The 26,856-nt window shown below is 35.8% G+C and overlaps 1 pseudogene; it reads left to right on the top strand.

The window, feature by feature from the left end:
- LOC144251621 (transport and Golgi organization protein 1 homolog) overlaps nucleotides 1-26,856 on the top strand; it is a 100,982-nt pseudogene that overhangs the window by 11,084 nt on the left and 63,042 nt on the right.

Here is a 26,856-nt window from a genome sequence, read left to right as displayed (position 1 = left end):
GGGGGGCGCGGGCGGCAGGGTGCGCTGCCATCAGGGCGGCGGTCCATGAGGCGGGGCCGGGCGGCGGTGGGGCCTGGTGGCAGCTTGGGGCCTGTGGGTGGCTTGGGGCCAGGCGGCGGGGGGCCCAGCAGCGGCGTGGCCCGGGCGGCGGGGGGGGGGGGGGTGCCGTCGGGGCGTCAGTCCGGGAGGCGGGGCCGGGCGGCGGCTTGGGGCCTGGCGGCGGCTTGGGGCCTGGCGGCAACGGGCCGGCGGCGGAGGCAGGGGGCCGAGCTGCGGGGGGGCGGGGGCCGGGCGGCGGAGGGACCGGTGGCGGCGGGGGGCGGGGCGGCGCGGCAGGGGGCGGGGCGGCGGGGGGCGCTGGCTTCGGAGCGGGGCTCTGGGAGGCTGGGCCGGGCGGCGGTGGGGGGGCGGATATTTATATACAGTATATTAAGAGATTTAGTTTTATTCTTATACTAAGAATTTCCTGTTTTTTCCTGTCAGATGTTTTTGATTTATGTGTGAAAAAATTCAAAAAAGACAGTTTTAAAATGTGTAATGTTAAATTACTGATCTTCAGTATTTTCTGATTATAAGTGTTGCATTTGTACTTAAAAAAACTCCATAAATGAATATTTTCAAGCACACATTTGTCTTGAAAATATTCATGTATCAAATTTGTGCATGTCATTTGGGTTGTATAAATGTAGAAGCATATTAAGCATATACTGGTAATGTGACATATATTTTAAATATGTAGAAATTATATTCTTTTTCTGTTTTCCACAATTTCAGAGCCACTTCTATAGATATTGAAGAAACCAACAGAATGGTATACTTAAATGTGTTGTGTACTAATGGCATTGATTTAGCTGTGAGTGTGCAGTGGGAGACGATATCTGAAACAGCCCTTGGCATGAGTATGTTTAGTTTTTTATGAGAAAAAAATGCTGTAACTCAGAAATGTTGCATGTATAAGATTTACATTATTTCCATGAATTATAATTTATGGGTTTATTAAAAATGGGAAACAGATATTTAATTTTATTACTATATCCAAGAATATTTGAGTGCCTAGGAATGTTACTGAGCTCATGGAGCTTAGAATTTAAAGTGTACCAAAATAATAAGTAAAAATCAATGTGGAGGAATCAATTATGCAAAGAACTGGGTTGGAGGAACCTGGGAGACACGAGGGGGAAGCTTTAGAGGCAGGAAACTCAGGCATAAAAGGACATGTCATAATTGAAGAACCTCAGTGAATAGGGAGTACAGAAATAGGGGAGATGCAGAGATCATTGAAGAACTTGAGAAATATTTTATGGATGTCAATCTTTTATCCCAGAGTTAATGGAAAACCTTTGAGTGGTTTAGGCATGGGGAAGATGGTATGGTATGATCATGTTTGCATTTTTAAGTGTTATTCATAGGACCGTGTAAAGAATTGGTTGGTATAGCAGAGAAGAGAGGATGCATGGAGATGAGCAAAAGGGCAACAGATGATGGAAGTTTAGAGCAGGTGATGAACTGGGTGCAAGGGTGAGGGTGAGACCCAGATGACTCCTAGCTTGTGTGGTAGGATAGAGTGTCTTGCCACTGACTAAGAGATGTGTGAAAGAAGGCTAGGTGTTGTTTTGGTGAGGGAATTAAAATAAATCTGTTTTAGCACATTTTAAGTTTGAGTTCCTTTTGAGAAGGCGTTTATACTCAAAGGAAGGTCTCTGCTGCAAGATAGACTTAGGGATCTGACATGTGTTACTGTTTTTAAAGTCATGGACATTGATTTAACAATCTGAGAAGAGGAGCTCTAGACAGAGAAGGGAAGAAGACCCAGCCTGAAAATTGAAAAGCATCAGATTGAATGGCTAGGGATAGCAGAGTGATCTCACGAAGGGGATTTGGAGACCTGGTGAGAAATACAGGAGAAAACAGTAGATTGCAGATACTAGAAGAGTGTGTTAAAGGGTGGGAGACGGGCTGGGGCTATTGCTCAATGTCAGAGTGCTTGCCTAGCATGCCCAGGGTCCTGAGTCCAAACCCCAGTGCTGGAAAAAAGAAAAGAAAGAAATAAAACATGTTTTAGCATATTTCCCTTTAAAATTACAGTTAGCAAGTATTTATATTTAAATAGACCTTGGGAAAGTTCATATGGCTATAGAGTGAAGTATTAGTACTCCTTTTGTTATCCATAATTGTTATTTTAAGTTACTATTTTTAAGTTTTCTAGCCTCTTTCTCTCTCTCTCTCTCTGTCCCTGTCTCTCTCTCTCTCTGTCCCTGTCTCTCTCTCTCTCTCTCTCTCTCTCTCTCTCTCTCTCTCTCACACACACACACACACACACACACACACACACACACACACCATGGGGAATTCATTTGTATTGAAGTCATTAGTCTCAATGTTTAAATAACAAATTAGAGCAGATAAGTTTGAGAAGGAATTATGCACTGGTAAATAATGATTTATGTTTTTTAGGGGGAATGGATGTTGTCTTTTCCATATTTCAAAGTTTTTTTGGACAAGCCAGTTTCTGGCTGGTGTTTCTTTACTTTGGAAGATTCAGTATATGGTATAATGTTAAGAAAATCATCATTTACTATTTACCGATGGCAAGGGATTTTTATTCCAGTAAAGGTAAACATTGCTTATTTTTTTCCACAGTGCACAAAATAATATATACAAGTAAATGTGAGATACATTATGAGTTAACTGTTTTTTGTAATTCTCATTTTCTAGGATTTAATGATACAAAATCCTAAAACTTGTGAGGCCTTTAATATTGGTCTTTCCCCCTACTTTGTAATTACTCATAAAGAAAGAAATGAAGAGAAGTCTTCTGTTAACAGTGTGTATACCTTCACATCTGGATTCCAGTTATTCCTGGTAAAAACAAAATCTTCATTTTATATTGCTTTACCTAAAAGAAATTCAGATTTGTAAGACTGATCTAAATGGATGACAATGTATATTCTATGTTAATGAGTAACAGAACTTTTTGCAAGTTGATACAAATTGTAGCATGTATCTTAAACGGGGGCTATTTTTGTTGGCTTGAAATGATGTATGCTTATGATATATGCATACCTAGTGATCAGAATAGTTTTAAACATCGAGTCTTAAACATCAAATACTAACTCATTAGTATAATATTTAGTGCCTTAATGAGTTAAACTCTTTAAATTTTTATTCCCACTTTTCTGTCTTCCTTGCAGGTGCAAACAATCATTATTTCTGAGAGTTCCCAAGTAAGATATTTTACTTCAGACAGTCAAGATTATTTAATTGTTGCAAGTCAAAGAGAGGATTCCGAATTAACTCAGGTTTGAATCTTTGAAAATGAAGATCTCCCCAACTTTTAAAAAAATACTGTAATTGAAAGTTATGAGGTAGGGTCTAGAGATTTGGTATAAAAGAAAACCATAGTTTGTGGTAAAGTAGTAAAGGAGAATATGAATATTTATTGGTCCCAATTAACTTTTAAACAACAGTTATGAATATTATATGTTCTTCAAGAGCCAAAGCAAATGTAATCATAAACATGAACATTTAATAAGAATTTAATTGAGTTGGAAAACATTATGGAGGAAAATCACACAGCTAGATAGATGGTATCACTAAAAATTCATGATTAACATTACCAATTGGGCACTCAGCATCACCCCAGAAATTTCACATTTTTCTAGCACACTACATCTTATAATCTCCTTAATGCTTAATTGATAATTTTTGTCTCTGGTGCTTCTGTACATGCTTCTTATCGCCTCATTTTCAACTAATGACCTCAGTGAAATGAAAGTCACTAGAGGGAGATTACTTATTTTCCCAACACCAAATTCAAAATTCCACTTAAAAGCCAGTGTTGCCCCTCCCTCCTGCTGCAGCGGAGGAGTGTCCTTCTGGAGAAGCCCTTCCTTTCACATGGCTGCCCCTCAGCCTTCATAAGGTTTAGTTATTCCCTCCATAGCTGGCATTTCTTTCTCCACGAAATTATTACAGTTGGCATAAGTAGTTGAGAATTGTTCAGTTTACAACGAAATCCCTTGATCTCTTCCCTTTCTGATTTCTTTTTTTTCATTTATTTTCTCTCCTTTTCGATAGGACGTTGTGAGAGAAGTGTCAGCTAGCTTTGTCTACTTCTCATGCTCACCCATGGCGACTGGGTTGCCAAATCTAGTGGATATGTTTATCACTGTCATATACAACTTCCCACCAGCATGAGACTTAGTCATACCCAAATCTCATCCTCCTCTACTCTTGCTTTGTGATACCACAAGGCTTTCCTTCTTAAGAACTCTGTCTGCTCAGTCTCCATTGCTGGATCCTCCTCCCTTTTCTGAATCAATATGTCTTAGAGTATTCCATAATTCAGTTTTGGTTCATATTTCTTCTTTCTTTTCACCTACTATGGGAAATTTCATCAGTTCTGTAGCTCTTCATAGGAACATTAGGCTAGCTTTACATATCAGCTGTAGGCTAATGTCTTTCAAATCATATCTGCAACCTTTCCTCTGTAGTCCAGACTTGAATGTCTAACTGCCTATTGATGCATCCACTTAAATATATTTTAGGAGTGTGTTATAATGTATATCAAGCTGAACTGTAATTAATTTTCTCTATGAAACTGTGCTTGAGTATTTGCTTTTATCTCAGGAAGTAGTAACCTCAGAAATGCAAGTGCTCAAGGGAGAATTCTGTGATATATTTTGTTGAATTACCCCCTTTTTTTTCTTTCACATCTAATTGATCATTAAGTGTTTTTGAATCTGTGTCTCCATAATATTTTTGAGTGTAGACATTTCTTTCCACCTCAGCTCATCTCCATCTAAGCGTAGTTCTTATCTTTTCTTACCTGAACTGCTAGTCTCCAAGCAAGTCTCTGAAGTTCTCTGATCTCCTCAGATTCATTCTCTATTGGTAGCGAGAGTAATCTTTTAAAAATATTGATTCATGTTACTCATTTAAAAAATTTAGTGATTCCCAATGATAATAAATTTAGCATTAGTTAGTATACTATATATGTAGGATAACCATATTTCTTCTAGCCCAGGATAGCACTGGATCATGCCATGTCCTTGTATAATTATTATTAATATTTCAATCTCTAAAGAACCCCTACATGAATGGTAATTGTATGGTCACCCAAGAAAGGATACTTCATGACCTCCCCTTTCCTGTCTTGACTGTTCAACCCCTTAGCACTGTCAGCTTTCTGGGCTAGTTTTTATTCAGAGCACCATAACCATCTGTATCTTAGAAACTGTCATGTCATTCCTTCTAACTTCATTCCCCTAATACATACATTTCTTTCATCATATCATCCTGACTTTTGGCTTCAGTACCAGTTTTAATTTATGGTCATCATTTGTTCAGTTATTGCTATGTGAGTTTTTGCCTTTTCCTCATCGTTAATAAGAGTGATAAAGGAGGAGGTCAGTGTACCCAGGCTCCTAGCTTAATGCTTGTCTCAAAAGTCCTAACTGTTGACTGCATAATTATTAATTTTTCTTTTTTAAATTAGAGCTTTATAGTTATACATAGTAGTTGCATTCATCCTGAAAAACTCATACATGCATGGAAATCTATTTTAGTTCATGATATCCATTTTTCCCTCCTCTTTTTCCCTTCCATCCTCCTTCCCCTCTCCATCCCTTTCCTCCACTCTGCTAGACTTCCTTTCACTTGTCTATTATTTAATATTTGATTCATTTGTATTATCCTTTCCTTACCTCCTCCTTTCCTTATTTTACTCTAGCTTCTGCATATAAACTTTGAGTTTCTGAGTTTGGCTAATTTCACTTAACATGATATTTTCCATTTTCATCCATTTACCAGCAAGTACCATCATTTCATTCTTTTTTATGGCTGAGTAAAACTCCATTGTGTGTGTGTATGTATCATAATTGTGATACATATTAAGAATATATATATGTATATGTATATGTGTGTGTGTGTGTGTGTGTGTGTGTATATATATATATATATATATATATTTCATTCTATTCCAGTCATCTATTTATTGGCATCTGGGTTGATTCCATAAGTTACCTATTGAAATTTTGCTGCTATACACTTTGAGGTGGCTATATCCCTGCAGTGTGTCAATCTTATGTCTCTCTGGAAAAATACCAAGGAGTGGGATAGCTAGGTCATAGGGTGGTTCCATCTCTAGGTTTTTGAGGAATCTCCATACTGCTCTTCAGAGTGGTTTAGTAGTCACACCAACCATGTTCAAGTGTACCTTTCCCCCCCCAACATCGCCAGCAATTATTATTCATATTCTTGAGCAGTGCCATTCTGACTGGGTTGAGATTACATTGTATTGTAATTTTGATTTATATTTTCCTGATTGCTGTTGAACATTTCTTTCGTATATTTGTTGGCCATTTGTGTTTCATCTTTTGAGAAGTTTCTGTTTAGATCTTTTGCCCATTTATTGATTGCATCATTATTATTATATTATATTTGGTGCTAAGCTTTTTTTAATCTTCTGGATATTAATCCCCTATCAGAAGAATAGGTGGCCAAGATTCTTTCCCTTTCTGTCATCTCTCTCTTCATGTTCTTAATTGTTTCCTTTGCTGTAGACAAGCTTTTTAGTTTTATGGCATTCATTTATTCTTCATTTTATTTCTTGCACTTTGGGGGTCTTGTCAGTATCTATATGATGGACTATGGAGCCTATGTTTTCTTCTAGTAGTTGTAAAGTTTTTGGTCTAATTCCCGAGTCTTTGATCCATGTTGATTGGGATTTGTATAGGGTGAAATAGAGGGGTCTGTTTTATTTTTGTATACATAGCTATCCAGTTTCCTACCACCATTTGTTAAAAAGGCTGTCTTTTGTCTGTCTAAAATATAGTTTTGACAGATTTTTCAAATGTCAGATGGCTGTAAGTATGTGGATTTGTCTCTGCATCTTCTCGCTGTGGCTGCTGCTTCCTTCTTGCTGTGAGGTAAGGAAGAGGGAGGGTGTGGGTCTTCCTGGGGGTGGCAGCCAGGGGGGCGGGGGCGACTTCAGCGCCGCCTGGGTCTCAGTCCTGCCAGGACCACCACCGCCTCGGGGTCTCGGTCCTGCTGCCTCCTCCTGCCACCGCCTCGCTGCGGCAGCGGCTGCTTCCTTCTTTCCTCGAGGTAAGGAAGAGGGAGGGTGGGGGTCGGCGTGGGGGGTCAGCTTGGGGGTGGCAGCCAGGGGGGCGGGGAGGGGACGACTTCAGTGGCCTCGCCTTCCTGCCGCCTCCGCCTCCTTCCTGCCTCCGCCTCCTTCCTGCCTCCGCCTCCTTCCTGCCTCCGCCTCCTTCCTGCCGCCCCCGCCGCCTCGTTCCTGCCGCCTCCGCCACCTCGTTCCAGTTCCTGCCGGCGCCGCCGCCTCGTTCTCCTTCCTGCCCCCACGATTGAGGTCGGCTTTGGGGGCAGCTAGGGCTGTGGTAGCGGAGGCGGCAGCTTCCTTCCCGCCGGGAAGTAGGGCAGCGGGGATGGGAACCTTGTTAACTTTAGCCAGGGCGGTGGCGGCGGCAGCTTCTTTCCCGCTGCAGGTAAGGCGGCGGGGCTGGGGTCCACATGCGGGGCAGTAGGGGCGGCGGCAGCTTCCTTCTGGCGGCAAGGTAGGGCAATGGGGCTGGGGTCCTGGGGGGTGGGCAGTTAGGGCGGCGGTGGCGGCAGTTACCTTGACGCCAGGAAGTAGGGCAGCGGGGATGGTGTCCCCGTGGGCTTTGGCTGGGGCGGTGGCGGCGGCAGCTATTCCCGCTGCAGGTAAGGCGGCGGGGCTGGGGTCCACATGCGGGGCAGTAGGGGCGGCGGCAGCTTCCTTCAGGCAGCAAGGTAGGGCGGTGGGGCTGGGGTCCTGGGGGGTGGGCAGTTAGGGCAGCTGCGGCCATAGTTACATTCACGCCAGGAAGTAGGGCAGCGGGGATGGTGTCCCCATGGGCTTAGGCTGGGGAGGTGGCGGCGGCAGCTTCATTCCCGCCGCGAGGTAAGGCAGGGTCCTGGGGTCCGCATCGGGGCAGTAGGGGCGGCGGCAACTTCCTTCAGGCAGCAAGGTAGGGCAGCTGGGCGGGGGTCCTGGGGGGTGGGCAGTTAGGGCGGCGGCAGCAGCTAGGTTCACGCCAGGCGTCCACGCCACCGGTGTCCCCGAGCTGCGGGGCCTTTTGGCTGCTCCTATTACTTGCCCGCTGGGGCTGCGAGCTGTCGGTGGGTGACCTTCCCCACAAAGGGCCGCGGAGCTGCGTGGACGCTGGCAGCAGCAGCGACAGCGGCAGTGGCTCGCCTATGAGGGCGCAGACATTTGTTGCAGTTCTTGGGGCTTTGTTGTTTTCCTTGGGCTTTTACCCTTCTTTTGGTTAATTTTGGATACAATGTCCCCCGTGATGTAAATATTGAGCAAGGAACCTTGGTGACGTGGGGAGCTTTGCCGAAAGTGCAGTTTGGATTCTGCTTTTCCCATGGTGGCGGCTGGATGAATCTTCACTGCTGGCTGTGGAAAAGGCTAGGGAGGCTTGTTAGTTGAGTTTTAAATTTCCCAGTGTTGTGTTTAAAGGTTTTACGTGCATAGAAGAGGAATGTTCACCTTAAATAAGCATATGAGCGGTTGACAGGGAATGTTTTCCTCTGGGAAAGGGAATTTGGTAGCTCTGACCCATGTCAGTCTGTGAATATTTAGACGTGTAGTGACTTTTTAACATTTTTCATAAAAACCTGTTATTTACAGTTATGTTGTTAATACTCCTTGCCTTAAGTTCCCCGGCAAATCTTTTTCATGCCTTCTGAGAAAGTAGACAATTCATAGATTATCCAAGGAATGGAAAAAAATGTGAGTGGGTGATTTCGGACAATCCCTGAGAGCTGGCATTGTAAGATTCATCCTATCCCCAGTAACATTTTCATACAATAAATGTGAACACTTTTGAAGCCTTTTTATAAAGATACAATTTGGGAATGATATTAAGATAAGGAAAAGCTGTTGATTGATTTCTTAGATTAACATTTCTTCCCTCTTCTCTTTCCTCTTTTAAAAAGTTTTTCAAGTGATAACTTCATCAAATGGCCAGTGATAAGCAAATGTCCGATGATGACAGCCCCAGCACCAGCAGTGGCAGTTCAGATTCGACCAGCAACACCCTGCTGCTCCAGAGCCTGAAGATCATGAAGAAAGAACCTTCTGCCACCCAGGGGAAGAAGAGCACCAAACTCTCTCGCAAAACCACTGCTAAGTTATCCACTAGTGCTAAAAGGTAACATTGTCAGGTTGTCTTTCAAGCAATTGGATGCTTTTATTTTTACATCAAGAACAATACTCCAGAAATACTTCATGACCAATTTTATTTGTACTTGAATGAATTGTCATCCTTTAGGGAGCATGAAAATATCCTCACTAAAATTATGCTTCTAAGCAAACTTATTCTGTACTTTGGTAATTTCAGCAAGAGTCCTAGAGACTGAATTCTCATCCTGACAGTTTAAGGAGTTGGCAAGGAAAATTTGTGAAACTGAATTAGATGGTACATTGGGGATGTTTCCTTTTGTGAGTTATACTCTTGAGTGAAATTAGCGTGTGTCCATGTGGGTGTCAGTCCAGGCATCTGTGGTGGCAACTTCATAAAAGGAAATATGTCACTTTTCATGAAAGGAAATGATCAAAAAAGTTTATATTTGCTAAAAAATGTTGAATGTCAGGCCTTGGCTTTTTTTGAAAGCAGATTTTAAATTTGCTTAGTTTTACAAACAAGTCTTTAAATCCTGCATAATAGGTATAATTTTTTTTGTAGTTATAGTTATCCCCGTTTGTTCTTGTGAGAACAAATAAAATGGAAAAGTAGCCATTAACAATCTCAGGTGTCACTTTGCTGTTAAAACTTTGCACATCTTTAAAACTCCTGGATGTTCTTGACATAGTAGTGAAAATCAACAGCAGGAAAAAAAAACATTTTGTTGGTTATAAGTGAAAGATTATTTGTTTCCTGCTGACTTTTATTTTCTATTATGGCAAAAAAAATCCATCAATGGGACTCCATCAGTGATAGTGGTTGTGTTGAGTAGAACTCTTGTATCAAACATAAAGTGTACCTATAGCATTACCTAATGTTGATGTTTTGTGGTTTTTCATTGATCACAACTAAAAGAAAAAGGAAATATAAAAACTGATCAATTATTGCATTTTATAGTGATTCATGTTCTTATTTTTCTATACATTTTCACAGTCATTGCACCATTAATCAAACACTAATGAACTTGAGAATATTGTATTGAATAGCAGCAGTCTTTGAAATAATTTAAAATTCTTCTCAGTATGTTGTAATCTTGTGGAGAGAACATTAAACAACTTTTGAAAACATTTTAAATTTCAAGAAAATCAGAGAAATGCTCTTTTTCCCCTTACCTTAAGGCCCTCTTTCCTCCAAGAGTATGAAATTTAAATTTGCGTGCTGTACCTAAGATCAGAGAAAAGAAATGGTTAAGTAAGATTGCTAAAATAGTCCTTGGAAGTTTTTCATTGGTAAAGGTATTTGTAAATTTTAAACTTTTTTTAAACAGATAAAATATTGACAAAACTATTAATGTGCTCTTGCAATAGCTTTCTAATTTTTACCACAGTAAAAGTGGATTGAAGTCATTGTCAAAAATATTCTAGTGCTTTTCCTCCTTCTGTTTTGTCTCATTTGCATATAAGCTTGAAAAGATAATTTCTTTGGTAAAAAGAGTTTTAAAATAGATTTTACATCGTTTTGTTGAGTAGTAGTGGAGGACTTTCTCAAATCAGGTGTAAATGACTTACCTATTTACAGTACCAAGTGAGAAAAAAGCTGCAATTTTCTGTTAAGGAGTTTGGGTTATGCCTCTGAGAACAAAGAGGAAGCAGCCATGTTAGCATTACTGAAGGCAAAACCAGCCTTGCAGTTACCTGCATGATGGTAGAGGGCATTCTGATTTTCTGGTTATTCTGTAGACTGTCTCAAATCCTTTTTGTCTGTTCCCATTTCACTAATAGAATTCAGAAGGAGCTAGCTGAAATAACCCTTAACCCTCTCCTAACTACAGGTAAGAAACAAATTTTGTTATTTTGATTTCTAAATTGTGGAATGATATCAGGAGATGAATGTATTATCCTTGTATGTATGTGCAGCAGAAGAGGCTAGCTAGCTATGTTTGCTTCCTTAAAACTTTGCAAGTGCTTTAAACAAAAATTTCCTAGGTGAATTAAATTAAATTAGGGGAAAAACACTGTTTAGCATGTATCATATATTCTGTACTTATGAATATACTGATCTTGTGCTTCTTGCTGAGATTTGTTTGAGTGGTGTTGATTTTTCTGTTGTTTTTCTGTGGAATACATTTATTCACAAGTATTTTGTAGAAACCTGTAAGGTTTTAAGTTTTAAAGTTAATGTTTGAGTGCAATCTGAACTGATTTTCCAAATTTAGAAATTGTTGAATATGGTGTTACAAAATGTGAAAGCATTAAACAGGAGTATAGTTGTTTTTGTTTGATTTATTCAGTAACTTGCCTAAAGGACAAATTTTATGTGCTAAGCTATGGTTGTAGTTGTTATTTTCTAGAAAACACATTGTTGGAATTATTTACATTTTAAACAAATATCCTAATGACTTGGGAAAATTCTTAGAAGTAAATTAATTGGAATTGTGAGAAGAATCAAATTCAGTGGAACTCAGACTTTAAGATTGGTTGACAAATTGTATTAAAAGTAGCTGGTTGATTTTTTTCATTTGTGTCTTATATAGTGTTCTGTTTATTTTTGAATGGTGACTGTATGGTTTACAAAATTTATCAAATTTAGAGAGCAATATTATAAATAAATTGCATAGAAATATGTGCTCAAGAATGAGAGGGGAAGGGATGCTAGAATTAAGGCAGTGTTATGATTTGATATAAAAATGTTTTGGTGTTTAACCTGTGTTTTTGCTACAAATTGTGTTTGCTCATGTTGATCAGCACCATCTCTGAAGTCTACTTGAGACATAATAAAGAAAAATCCATTTGCTACTTATTGTGTGTGTTAACCAGATTCCCAGATAAGGGGGATCTGATCCTGATTTATCCAGTGAATTAACAGTTTTGCTTATATTTGTAGTCACAGCCATTTCAGTTTAAAAAGCAGACATGAATGTGAACTAATTATAAACAGAGTGGTATGTCAGATCTCAAAATATTACTTAAAAAGTATACTCCTCAATAGTGTAGCCACTAGCCACATTCTGATTATGGACCAGGTTGTTGTGGTTAGTTGAAAATGTGATATGCTGTAAGTGTGAAATGCATACTGGATTTTTACATCTTGAAATAATATTTGGCATGTTTAGTAAGTGTTTTAAAAATTGTATTTTTATCATCTTCGCATAGTTATTAGAAAATTCAAAATTACATGTGTAACTTGTATTATAATTTTGTTGAACAGTATTGCTTTAGAGAAGAAGTAAATCAGTATTTCTTTTACCCTTCTAAATGGTGTGTCAAATCTGTACCATTTAGGAGGTCAAGTTAAATTTGCTCTGTGGAAGAATCACTTAACTTTCAGAATATATTCTGATAATTTCTGTTGATTTTCTGCAAATGGCTTAAACCAGTGTATGAATTTACATCTAGAGAACATAGTAGACATATTGAATACTTTCAGAGCAGTAATTTACTAGTACATTTGGTAAAGGAATGTACTTTAAGTGTTTAACCCAGGACTGTTTCCACAAGGTCACAGGATTATTTTAGATGAAGTAAAATAATCTAAAATAATAATAATATTTCTGTGAAATAGAAAGTAAGTTTCACTTATCGCATATTTTTTTCTCTTTATATACCAGATTTCATTTAGGTTCATGAAATAATGCTTAACATTTAGTGATTTAACTATTGAAGCAGTAAAACTTTGGGCTTGCTTGTGCACAGTAACATGGAATACTTATATCTATTTTCTTTTGTCACAGTCTTTGGTGACTGTTGGCTATTGAAAAGGACATCTTTTAACTTCTCTAGTTCTTTAATATCTGAGTTTCTTTGTGGCTGTGTAAGTGATTCAGGAAAAAAAAATAAATGTAAAATACAAGTTTCTTAGGAAATTAGAAGTTGTTTCTTACTACTTTGGGGAGAGACTTTTTTCCATACACCTCATATGTAAAATAATGCAGATACTTTTGTGTGTCTTTGGATTCTTCTGGGTAGAAGGTTAGTTCTTGTAATTTTGATAGAAAAGCCTACATTTGTATTGTGTTTTTGCTTTCATGCCAGAAAATGCAATAGATTGTGGTATTATATTTCTTTTAACTCATAGCTGCATAAATGAGAATTTTAGCTTTATGGTAATTGTATTATTTAGATTTGTTAATTTATGTTGTAATTAAAAATGGGATTCCACAGTCATAAGTATATTTAGAATTTGTGTGTTAATATTGCATGAGACCTTTGAAACCTTATGCTTGCTACTTCCAGGTGCAATTATTTAATTATGGCTTTTGGTAAGGTGTGTGTGTGTGTGTGTGTGTGTGTGTGTGTGTGTGTGTGTAAACTTGTCAAAGTATGTGGCAGTTAATTATCCCTCAGGGAAGAAATATTAAGTGTATCTGGGTACATTCAGGAAAATGTTGAATGAGATATAGGAAAACCAGAATTACTTGTACTAGGGAGATTTGTCTTAAATCCCATCTTTTGTTTTAATTAATAAGTTATTATTTAGTTACATAATTAGGTCTAATATACACATCCAGGATGGCCTTTGAAAGATATCATTGTCAAATTAAATGCATGACTTTAAAAGTGTTTGATTATATGTCAATAGGAATACTTCTTTTTCTTTTAGTAAACAAGGTTGATAAAGATTTAATTTCTAATGATTTGATGGTATTTTAGGTTTTAAGTATTGAAGGCCTGTGGGCCAATGCATTTTAAACACAGGGAAATAATATATGTTTTTTGGTTTACTTTTATACTTTTTACATTCTATATTTTAGATTACGGTATAAAAATCAATTCACCAGTGAGCATGAAGGGAAATTATTATGAACATCCCTTTGTTTTACAGAAAGTTATGGACGAGAGTTGTTTAGTAATGTGTTGACATTTACGTTCTGTTTATCAAAGGATGTGCTTCCTTTTCCACTTAGAGTTAGCACTTGTGTAAACAGCAAAAGTTTGGAAAGGTGCTGGATTTCTAAGTTAACCTTGAATTTCTTTTCCTGTATAGAGGGTACAAACATGTACTCCTAAATATTAATGGGTTTGGACTGAATCTATGTTAAAGAAGATATTTAAGAGTAATTGTAAATCCTTTTTGGATGAATGGAAGGCCTTATGGGGGGTAGATATTACAGTTTCAAGTTTATATTAATCATATGTTGACTATCAAAACCTGAAATTAGCTACTATAATACTTGTAAATACTATAATACTTGCAAATTTTGTTAACTTCCCTTTTTTAAAGAGAGAGAGAGAGAAAGAGAGAGAGAATTTTTTAATATTTATTTTTTAGTTATCGGCGGACACAACATCTTTATTTGTATGTGGTGCTGAGGATCGAACCGGGGCGCACGCATGCCAGGCGAGCGCACTACCACTTGAGCCACATCCCCAGCCCTTAACTTCCCTTTTTAAAAGAAAGAAAAAGAAGTAGCATAAGTTCTAAATCAGAAGTTGGCAATTTGCACGTAAGAGTAATTTTCTGAGTATAAACTGTGTTTCTGATGGTTGCCATATCTCTCACTATTGTCCAGTGTAGATTAGAACTTTGCTAATTAAAGGGTGATCTTCAGACTAGCAACATCTGTATCACAGGTGTGATTGTTAAAAATCAGAATATTGTTTTCCCCTAACCAGAAGTACTGAGTCCGAATCTGAATTTAATAAGATTGCTAACTGAATTGTGTGTCTATTGAGGTTGGAAAAATCCTGCTACTGAAGCCAGACTGTTCAGATCCATGCTGTGCCACTATTGGCATGCCACTTTATATAAGTTACGGGATATTTTTGTTCTTCAGTTTTCCAAGTTGTAAAATGAAGATTAAGTTGATCTCCCCATTGTATAATTATTGTGAGGATGAAATGAATTTGTTGAAAGTTTTGTTTACCACATAAATTGGATCCCTAAAGTGGATACAGCATGATAAAAGTAGGTGAGACAGTTTAGCAGCATGCCCTCACTCTTGCTGGTGTTTGCTCCAGTGCATCCACATCCTACTTATTGGAAAAATTACATCTTAATTCATCATCTAATTATTGAGTACATATCAAGCAGTTTGTTTTTAATGTGAATAAAAGCAGGTTTTTTTTTTAAAACTTGAGTTAAAACAGAAAATTAGCCTAAAAGTGTTGATCATAGATGAACAAATACTCAATCCCTTCCAAAAAATATGTGTAAACTTAATGATACTTTAAAAGAATGCCTGGGATTGGGGCTGAAGCTACTGGCAGAATGCTTGCCTAACATGTGTGAGGCACTGGGTTTGATCCTGAGCACCATATAAAAAAAACATAAAATATATGCATTCTGTCCATCTACAACTACAAAAAAATGTTTTAAAAAATATTTATAAGAATGCCATGACTATGACTGCCCAGTAAAGTATAATAAATTTTTTAGATAGTTGTATTAGTTACTATTTTCCCCTCTTTAAATATCCCATTTTAAGAGTTTGTGATTTTATTCAGAATGCAGTAATTTCAATATTTGTAAAATTTACACTCATAATAGTATAGTTTACCAATTACTTCAACATAATGTAGTGTAATTCCAGGCAAAACAGTGAGTTGGAATTTGAAAGAAAATATTAAATAACTCATATTCTTTACTTTTTTCATAATTGTGATATTTAATATTATTCACTTAAAGATTATTTAGCTATCATTTCTATTTGCTTATAGAAAGTAGTTGATAATTACAGTAATTCTAATTGTGTCCAACTACAACTAAAAATTAAATTTTAAAAAAAGAATTCTGTTTGGGCATTTCATTAGAATTTAAAAGATGAAATATCTTTAAACATTTAATGTTTCTTTTGCATCTGGATCACGGAAGTTTTTGCCTCTTCCCCATATTCATAGTCTAGGAGATAGTTGACAATACCTGGAGACATTTTGCTTTTCAAAACTTGGGGAAAAAGGCTCTAGCATACAACAAAGAATTGTCTCCCTTCAGGAGATCTTAATGAAATAAAACATATATATGTTTCTGTTATGTTTTACTAGGAATATTGAAGTAACTTGTGACTACAGAATGGGAGTCACCTTTGTATTGTCTTAGTGATGAAAATAAAAACCAAATGAAGAGCATGGCTTTCTCACCAGTGTGTAATTTAGTGTCAAAATCTAATATAATGTAATCATAACTTTCTGCAATCATAGAAAGTAATGTAATTGCCTCTTCGGAAAAATGTGAGAAGAGAGTATCAATATCAAATTTTGAGAAATGTTAAGAATAAGGGAAGCATCTGGAAGAGATGGGAAGGATCAGTCTCTAACCACAAATTTTGCACACCTCTAGTTCTCCCACCTCCTACCACATATCTGGCTTTGTAAAACTTTACTTTTTATTTTTTGCCTTAGATAACTTAGCTAAAAATTATTCCAAAATTATGTAAAATAAATGTAATTTTCCATTATTAAACTTTTGTTTTCCATAACACATTAAAAGGAAAATTAAATAATAAAAACAGACATAATAAATTCTTGTTTGATATAATCATTTAAATATCTTTTTTAGACAGCAGTAATTCAAACAAAAAATACTTCCCTTACTTAAAATGTAACATTTTATATTAATGAATCAGGAGGCTAAAACACTAAAATTGTCAGACTCAGTAAATCCTTCAAATATTTCATCTATAGAGGCACAGTAAACACTTAGTGTAAATTATAAAAGGTTTTTTAAAATATATAAATTCCAGGTCAAAATATATCAAATCAAACATATATCAACTTTACTTCTCAATTTACTTCTCTATGTAATCATATTTTGTTGACTCTAAATAACATTGTCTGGTAACTGATAATGACATTAAAATTTGTATCATCTCTCTGCTAAAATATAGTAAACTCTACTCTGAGCCCCTCATTCATAGGTCTTACATCTGTTATCCCATCGTCAGCAATAAAGCCAATGAGATTATTCTAAAATATAAATGTCCCCATGTTATTCTTGTCTTTGCTTTTTAAAGGACCAAGCAATGTACTCTCTAATTTCTCTTTTGCCTATTTTCCCTTTGTTGTAGAATTATATTGTGCATTTCAATCAAATTAAAGTCTTTCAGTTCCCTTAACTGTCTAATATATTTCTAGTTAGGCAGATGATGATGCACCTCCTGAAATCCTATTTTCTTTTCACAGACCTCTCAGTCTCACTCTGCTCCATCTGGAAATATCCAACTCCTCTTTGGGATCCTTATAAAATCTCCCTTTTGTGAACATACACTTTATACAGTCTCCTTGATGACTTGCTGCTTCCCGTCAGTTCTATTTTGGAAATATTTGCAAAACTGCATTTATTACCTCATATCACAGTTATTCATTCACATCACTATTTCCATTTGCTGACTATGAAAGAAAACCTTTCTGGTTTTGGCATCTGCCTTGGCAGCAGCAGTCGGAGAAGACAGCCTGGAAGACCTCCTCTTAGGCTTCTTCTTAGCCTCACTTTCTTCAGAGCTGACCTTCCTCTGGAGCTTCCTGGCTGAGAGCACAAGGCTCATGCAGGTGCTGCAGGCAGTGGCTCTCAGGAACCTTCTGAAACTGTGCTGCCTGGCCACTGCTGCTGTTCCCACCACATGAGTTGCTGTGACACACCAAGTATTCAATTATTTTAATTCAGTTTTTACCATAATTGAGACATAACTATAGGCAATTTTAAATCTCTAAATTTTGTGATTTTAGCTACAACAAACCAAATAAAAATCAAATCCTTACTATTATGTTTTGTTTATTCTGCTTTCTAAATAAGTTCTCATTTTGTCATTATTGCCAGTGCTTACAACCCTCCTTTCTCTTATCTCTGGCCTAGAGAACAGTGACCTGCCCCTGGTTACTCTTCCTGTCATGAGCCTCTCTCAAGTGTGCCATTCTCCCCTCTCACAAGCATTAGTTTCTAAAATAAACATTTAACCATGCCATACCCACAAAAGTAAGAAAGTATTCTATTATTTATGCAATAAACTCAATATTTATTCATATGTCCCCCAGCTCTTCCAAGCATGATCACAAATAGTCTTCCAAATTCCCTGTAGGAACAAACTCAGCCCCACTAATACTTGTTCACATCATTCCTTCGCTTCACACAATTCCTACCTCTTCTGATTTTTATTGCTTCTCTGTCTCTATTTATGCTTAACATTTGCCAACATAGCCTCCATTGCCTCTAGCTCCTTAAGTTCCACATTGAATTCTCTTTTTTTCATGCCCCAAAGAATTTCTGCTGCACCATCATTACTTTCCCATCCTAATAGAAGTGAGAGCTTATTAATCTAATTTCCATATACTTTTTCAAAAGCTTTAATCATAACATTAAGTGTGCTTTGTCTGTTTTTACAAATAAATATCTTCTCCATTATGATGCAAATTCTTTCAGGATTGATATTATATTGTATCATTTTTTATATCATCAACATCTAGTATATAAAAGGAAGAATGAAAGAATAATCTAAATATAAAATATATCTAAAGTTTCTAGTTACTGTGTATTATATCCAATATTCAGAGCTATAATATTAATTCTATATTTTGTGACAAGGAACTTCTTGTAATAATTCTACAGTGCAGGTGGACATAAACTTTAAAGCCCAAATGAAAGCCCCACACCACTTACTTTCCCCAGTAATAAATGCTACTTTTGGATTATGCTAATAAAATCTAACCTTCCATTAGATAGATGATTTCTGAATATTCTTGAATAAATTACCTCTTAAACAGAATAAAATTAGAATGGCATTCACTTTATTAATTAGCAATTTTTAAGACAGGCAGAGATACAATTTACATACTTAAATATGCCCATCTATTATACATATATATTATATATACATATATTTTTGTCAGGCCTACTATTTCTCTATCCTCTAATAGATAATGAAACAAAGGTACTTGTGTTTATCAAGTGTAAAATAATGCTTCTGTGGATGTGGGGAGTAGTTTTTAATTGCCTGCTATTACCTATGGAATAAATTTAAGAGTTAAGTTTGATCACTTAGAAATGCTTGGTTTTAATGCTTATAAAAATTGAACTTACACATATTCTGAAAAATACATTTTTTAAATCAAACTTAAGCTCATTTCACTTTCTCTCTTTAATATGTCATCAACACAAAAGCTTTTATCTCTTCCAATCTAAAAAAGAGTATGTTATTGTGGATAAGTGAAGGAAACAGCAAAAATATAAAAATTAAATATTTTGTGTCACAAGTCTTTTATGAGGAATAACATTTGTTTGATTTTTATTTTTTGAAAGCTAAATATGTAAATGCTAATTCTTTAAAATTGGAATGGAACTTATTGATGTCTATTACCAGTATCCTTTTTTTCACTGTGTCACAAAGGGGAAATTGGGCGCATCAGGCCAAGAAACTACTCCAACATATTACACAGGAGAACTTTAAAAATCTAAGGGAAATTGGACAGTGGCATTTGCAAAATCAAGCAGCATGATACAAAAATTTGAGATCTATCTAAGTCAATAGGATGATTTTATTCAAAGAGAAAAAGTCTCCACTGTCTCTCAGATTGGCAAAATCAGTTTCCTTTGTCATAAAATTGCTTAAAATTCCAAAAGGTAACATTTCATATGTCAGTGACTTGTTCAAATGGCTATCCCCTACCTTACCTAAGCCAATTAACATCACTATAAATTTTGTTCATATTGATTTGCCTTTCTTAAAGTATAAGCAGGAAAAATTCCTCACTGTCTCAAAACCTGCTATTTTTTCTCAATTATTTTGTGACTTCCTGGCTATTAAGTAGATGGAATAATATTTAATGCTCACACAACTGGGGCATCTGAAAATGAAGGGAAGTCCATCTTCCTTAGCCACTCTGTCCTGGGGGATGACTCCAGGTTCCAGTGCCAAAACAAATCAGGAGAAAAACTTTGTCTCAGAAGTATTTTATTGTGTGTTAAAATGGCAAAAATAACAAACTGAGGTGGGTGTTTGTTTTTTAGAATCCAACTCAATTATAAAATGTACTAAATTAATTTTCCAAAATAGTCTAATAATCTCTCTCAGAAATTACAGTGATGCAGTGGTTATTTGCATTTTCCTGATTATATTCTATTTTTTCCTCAGAGGGGGACCTATGTCCAAAGGGAACAAGTCCTATCAATTGAGTGTCATAGCAATCATGCAGAAGCTTCAGCATATCAAAATGTCAGAAATCAGACAACAGAGAGAGAAGATGAACGTTTAAATAATAGAAAACTCTTCAGTAGCGCTGAAGTTTGGTAAAGAAAGAAAAAGGGAGGTGGGAAGAAACTAAAGAGTTAATGAGGAAATAATTTATGAAGAATTTTATAATGCTTTCCATCCCTTGTACTAAGTAATTGAAGTTTTAAGTATAAAATACAGGCTCTTTTTACATTTTGGACAGACTGGCTCTGCTATAGTGTGGAAATTTGTCTTGGATGGGAGCCAGAGCAACAGTGAGAGATCATTCATTCATCCTGTTGTTTCAGGTATCTACTTACCAGTTAATGATGTCTTGATCTCAGGCAGTTTCTGGACCTCAGCATTATGATGGTTCTGCATTGCAGAATTCTGTGCTGTTGGGGGTTTTGCTGTAAAAATGTAGTAGTTTATCAGTAACCAAGGCTTCTACTCACTAGATGTCAGTAATATTTCCCTCACCTCCAGTATAACAATATCTCAATATCTTTAGGCATTTTCAGATGTTCTCAGGGGAGTCTCCCACCCCAGAACACTGATTTGTGGTAATAACAAAGAGGATAGAAGAAGGAGAATTGGAGAATATTTAACTTGTTAACAACAAAATGATGATGTATTGAAAGTAACATTTGTAGATGCAAAATTTAAAGTGTGTCTGCTTTTGCTTTTTACTGGGAACAGTTACGGTGCTTATATAGGGAGGTGCTGATATCAGACATATGAGCTTAAAGAGTAAATTGAAAAATACACACACACACACACACACACACACACAGGAGAGTCAGAATATTATTATAGTATTCCAACATAAAATTAAGGGGAACTCAACTAAAAATGATAATTAAAGTAGAAGAAACCAAGGCGAACAATTTTCAACCCCTACTCAATCTCTCCAGTTTGAACACCTATGCCCATCATATTAGCTATTTTAGAATATGAAAATACAAAGAAGTAATAGTAGCTATTTTAGAATATGAGAATATAAAGAAGTACCAGATTTTAACATTCAGAGTTCAGAAAATATTTATCTTAGCTACTTATTATTTGGAATGTTCATAAAACACAATGTAATGTCTTTTCGAAGTGTCTGTGATTTTAGGGATATAATATGGAAAATCAAAGACAACAATATTCTATTACAAAAATGTGTTTCATATTTGATGTTAGAATACAACACATTTGTTTTCTAAGTTAGATTCAATAAAGATGAGGAGCTTAAAGTTATCTGGACAGAAGAAGAGAAAGGAATCAGTCATCAGTTAGAATGAAAGAAACCCATGATTGCACTTGAAAGGGTGTTAGCAGAAGCTGTCCAATAAATTCACAGAAGATGCTTCTGCTTTAATAAATTGTTGTGCTATCAGCCAGGCACGGTGGTGCACAACTGTAATCCCAGTGGCTTAGAGGCGCATGAGTTCAAAGGCAGCCTTAGCAACAGCAAGGCGCTAGGCAACTCAGTGAGACCATCTCTAAATAAGAATACAAAATATGAGGGCTGGGGTTGTGGCTCATAATATAGTGTTTGCCTAGCATGTGTGAGGCCCTGTGTTTTATTCTCAGCACCACATATAAATAAATAATAAATAAAGGTCCATCAACAACTAAAAAATATCTAAAAAATGCAAAATAGAGCTGGGATGTGGCTCAGTAGTCCAGGGCCTCTGAGTTCAATCACTGGTACCAAAACAAACAAAGAAACAAACTGTTGTACTATCAAATCCTTTTGTAGCACTTGAGCTTCACTTTCTCTACTTGTACTGACGGATCAAGGTTTTGTTTGTCCCAAATCTATAATTTGGTGCCAATTGTCTGTTTATCTTCTGAGCATGAAAGGGAAATCTCAGCCTTGAAAAATTTTTTATTATTAGTGTTATTATTATTGGCCTGGTAAGAACCACAATAGTGCTTTTATGAAGCATAAGAAAATTTAGGGGTTCTAAAACTTTATTCTGAAAAAAAGTAATTTTATAAATATTATTTCATGTTCAAAGTATATTCATATACAGCCTTACATTTTCAAATGACCAAAGAATGAGGAACACTTAAAAATAATGTGTTTCATTATTCACATAGGTGGAAATAAAGTTGTAGGTTAAATTTTAGCATTAGTACTCATTCTCTGATTTTGTGTTATTTCTACCTATTGTCAAACATCTAACAATACTTTAGGAATAGGATGTCAATTTTTTATGTTCATAAAGTTCAGTGTAAAATAAAAAAGAATTATCTTGATTATGGCTAATATTTTCTGTATAATCTTATGAATCATTACTACTGGATTAGCATTTTTCAAAACCAGGATCAAACATGTGTTTTTCAACTTTATTACCTTTTTATACCTATTATTAGAGTAAATAAATTGGCATCATAATTTTAAGTTAATAATTTTTTTTCACATAATGGATATGCTAAAATTAAATCCATTCCTTTATATAGACTTGTAGAATCTACACCCAATTTTCAGATGCTATAAAAAATGTCACAGTAATCTTCATATATAAGTAGATATATATATATATATATATATATGATACTTGTTATATTTTGGAAGAATATTCATGAGCTAAAAGGTGTTCATATTTTTTAGTATTTTTTAAAATCAGAAAATACATTAATTTGCTCTTTGATTAGTCCAAATGCAGCTTAAACTTTTCCCATTGTCCTCCATCTTTTACAACACAGTTGTTTTCAGCTATTTAATTGTGGAAACAATAAAGACATTACTCTGAAACAACTCTTAGTAGGCAAAAAATTTTAAAAAAATGTTATCACTAAGAGATAATCTATTAATCTCTTTTTGACACTTGGTTTAATTCTCAGCTTCAAACTCAATAAAATTCCAGGCATTTGCATAAGTTGTATATTATCTAATAAAGTAACACTGTTCTTCATTTTTCTAATCTAAGGTAATATATTACCTTTGTAATATATGGTGGTAATAAATTTATCTTTTTTCACCATAAGTAGTGGACTTTAAATCCAGTAAATTTGATCATTCTGTTGCACATTGGTGTTTTTTATTTGGGTTTTTTTTTTTTTTTTTTTTTTTTTTTTTTGGTTTTTCATTGCATTGACTGATTTGAGTGATTTTCATATTGATTACTCTTCCTTTTCCTTTTTTTCTCTCTTCCTTTCAACATATTTAAAACCTGGAATTCCCTTTTCTTTCTTTCAAAGCAATTTTTTTCTTTTACAAATATTTTTAGATTTTTTAGAAAAATCTTGCCCATCTCCAAATTCTAAAATGATTTTTCACCTTAAAAATTTTACATATTATTTAGTATGTATTTCAGCATTTCTTATATGTTAATGCTGCCTCTGTATTTCTTATTTAGTAAGGTATGTGCCCTGTCTCTTCCTAATTGTAGAAGCATTATTTTTTTTTCAATTGATAATATCACTTTTTCATGTAAATTTTTACTATTTGATAGATATAATACTAATTTTATCTGCAATTTATGGATTCTTTTTTTGTGAAGTCATTTAAAATAATTTTGCAGTCAAATCTCTCATTACCTTTTCTTACGTTAGCCTTTTCTACATAAAGCCAATTCAATGTAAAATTAAAAATTGTCTCATTAAATTTTTCACACAGTTATGATTTTGTATTTAATATTTTAAACAATAATATATTTGGTTTTCAGCCTGAGAAGAACTGGGTTAAAATGCCCATTTTCTCCATTAATATTTCAAAACTTGGAAAAGTCAGGGATCTTTGAGCATCTTTAAATGGAGCCTATTAGGAACCATAGGGGTTAAATTAGATAATGTGTGTAAACTCTTAACAGATGTCTTGCTGGTAGTAAATAATAAATGATGCAGAAAGTTATTTATGGCTTTATACATAATGAGGTGTTTTAATTTATTATTTACCAAATACATATTTATCGTAGAAGTTTAGGCTAAATATGTCTTTGGTAAATAATAAATTATTTTTATTAGTTTTGACTTATCTCTTGAAGTTGGGACATTCAAAAGATAAGTCAAAACTTAATGAATATAGACCTGAAAGTAATATGAGAGTTTTTCCAATTATAGTTGAAATATAATGAAAAATTAAAAAGTAGTCATGGATATAGGACACATAGAGAAACTTCCTGTTCAGGAACATCACTTTGGTCTTTGGAGATTTATGTCTTCATTCTCTGACTCTTTAAATGGAACAGTACAATAAATAGTTAATGTCTTAAGAGTGATTGCAGATCAACAAGCAAAGATAAATACAAAAATGTTACAGGACACAGTGTTCCTATTCAATATCCTTGAAGTAGTTTCAGATTTAGATTGATTCTAGGCACCCAGGCCTCTTAGACATCATCAGGAACATCTAAATTGCTTTCTCACAACTTCTACAATGTTGGGGACCACAAATCAAGTCAAGATGGCATCTGGCAGTTTGCCAGGAGGAGTGGTTTGTGAGGCAAGGCCACTGAGCCATTAAGATGATAAGGATTCCTTATTGGCTGACTGCTGTATCTAGATAATGCTAATTGAGTCAAGCTGTGTGTAATCAGTTAGGTATATATTCCTCTGCTGTTCCGCAATAAAGTGGTGCCTGCTACCTTGGGTACCCACTACCTTGAGTTCGTGCTCAGTTCCCTCTGAGTTTCTCCTCAATAAAGCAGTTCCTGCTTCAACCTTCAAGTTGTTTATCACCTCCCGGTTATTTTACCCAGCCGGACTGCAGCACTACAAAGCCTTCTTATCACCTCAATTTAGAAGGTACCTCATTAAATTGCTTTTAGCCAATTCGCTTTCTAAAATACTCACATTTCACATACAATAAAAAAAATTTCTTTAGCTCTACTCTTTTAACTTGCACTTGATAGCATACAGGCATTCATTAAGTTTTACTGTCAGCAGAACAGCACAAATTTAACAGTTTTGTGATCCATTTTTACTAAATAACAGAAGAGAAAGTGTTATGTTAAGGGCAGTGTGAGTTTAATTTTCTGTATCATTTAAAATTACTTAAGTGCATCCCCAAAGAAAACTAATATATTGATCAGATATAATTCACTTCAATGTTAATAAAACCTTAGCATGAATTGTTTGCATATACTAGCAAAAGATATATAAGTGAAAATAATCTACGAAGGTTCATAATGCTTATATAGCACACAAGAAATCTATGGGATAATAATAACAAGAGACAAAATTTGATGTGTATAAGAAGAAATATATTTTAGTGAAAAAAGTTTGATATTTAATTGTGGCTTTAAAATACTCTTCTATATTAGATTATATAAATACACAAAGAGAAATATTGCATCCTGGTCACTCTCCAGTAATCTGCCCATGTCACAGACGGGTGGACGGACAGCACTCTGACTCACCCTGTGCAGGCAAGCAAGGAGCTTCCTGTCCCAGCCACATCAGAGGAAGATACAAGACAAGCACCAGTTCACCTGCCATGGTATGAGGGAGGATCTAGGGACCAATGCCCAGAGACACATTATTTTTAACAAATGCAACACTCACTTTCTCAGCCACTGGAAGTGGAGCATAGGTCTACAGGGGGGAGTGGCCATTCTGACCTATGGCCTCTCACCCACCTACCAGCACCACTCACCAGGGTGCTAGGAGGTGCTGTCATTGGCTGACTGCACCAGGCATGCTGGGTCACAGTGATTACTACATCCTTCTTTCAGCACTCAGGGACCCCTCAGTTCCACTGGACCTGGGAGAGACTGGAGGGGGATGGGAGGATTTGAGGATATACTTTAATATGTGTATATATAAGTATTTACTTATTATATCTTTATATGTATATATGTATATATTTTACATATTTATCGTGTCTTTATATGTGTGTATATATTTTATGTGTGTATATACATACATGCTTATGAACTTTATACTTCCATGTGTATATTGATACTTAATTGAGAGTAGAGCTTCTATTTATCATCTTTATTTTTTTGCATACTGTTTCTTCCATATTGATAACTCTGGTTTGGAAGCATAGAGGGAATAATTTAATTTTCATGTCTCATAAATGCTCATTTCTTTTGTCCCATAATACATATCAGTCAAAGAATAAAACTGCAATACTTCTACAGTATGATTACTGGAAGCATTCTGGGGTTTTATTGTTAGTTTTGGTTTTGGTTTTTAGCATATACTCTCTCATTTCTTTTTTTCTTTCTTTCATTTTTATTTTTTGCATTTTCTGTTTCTTTTTTGCCAGTGTTTTTTAAATTGATTTTTAAAAAAATTAATGACAGCAGAATGCATTACAATTTTTATGACACATATACAGCACATATTTTCATATCTCTGGTTGTATATAAATTATGTTGACACCAGTTCGTGTCTTCATATATTTACTTTGGATAATGTCTATCACATTCCAACATCCTTGCTAGTCCCCTTACCCTTCTTTTTCCTCCCACCCCTCTGCCCTATCTAGATTTCATCTATTCCTCCCATGTTTCCCATCCCTACCCCTCTATCAGTTAGCCTCCTTATATCAGAGAGAATATTCAGCATTTGTTGTTTTGGGATTTGCTAACTTCACTTAGC

The sequence above is a fragment of the Urocitellus parryii genome, unplaced genomic scaffold (assembly GCF_045843805.1).
Source record: "Urocitellus parryii isolate mUroPar1 unplaced genomic scaffold, mUroPar1.hap1 Scaffold_127, whole genome shotgun sequence".
In the NCBI taxonomy this organism is placed as follows: Eukaryota; Metazoa; Chordata; class Mammalia; order Rodentia; family Sciuridae; genus Urocitellus; species Urocitellus parryii.
The sequence above is the reverse complement of the archived record's forward strand: the minus strand, read 5'-3'. Positions and strand labels throughout refer to the sequence as shown.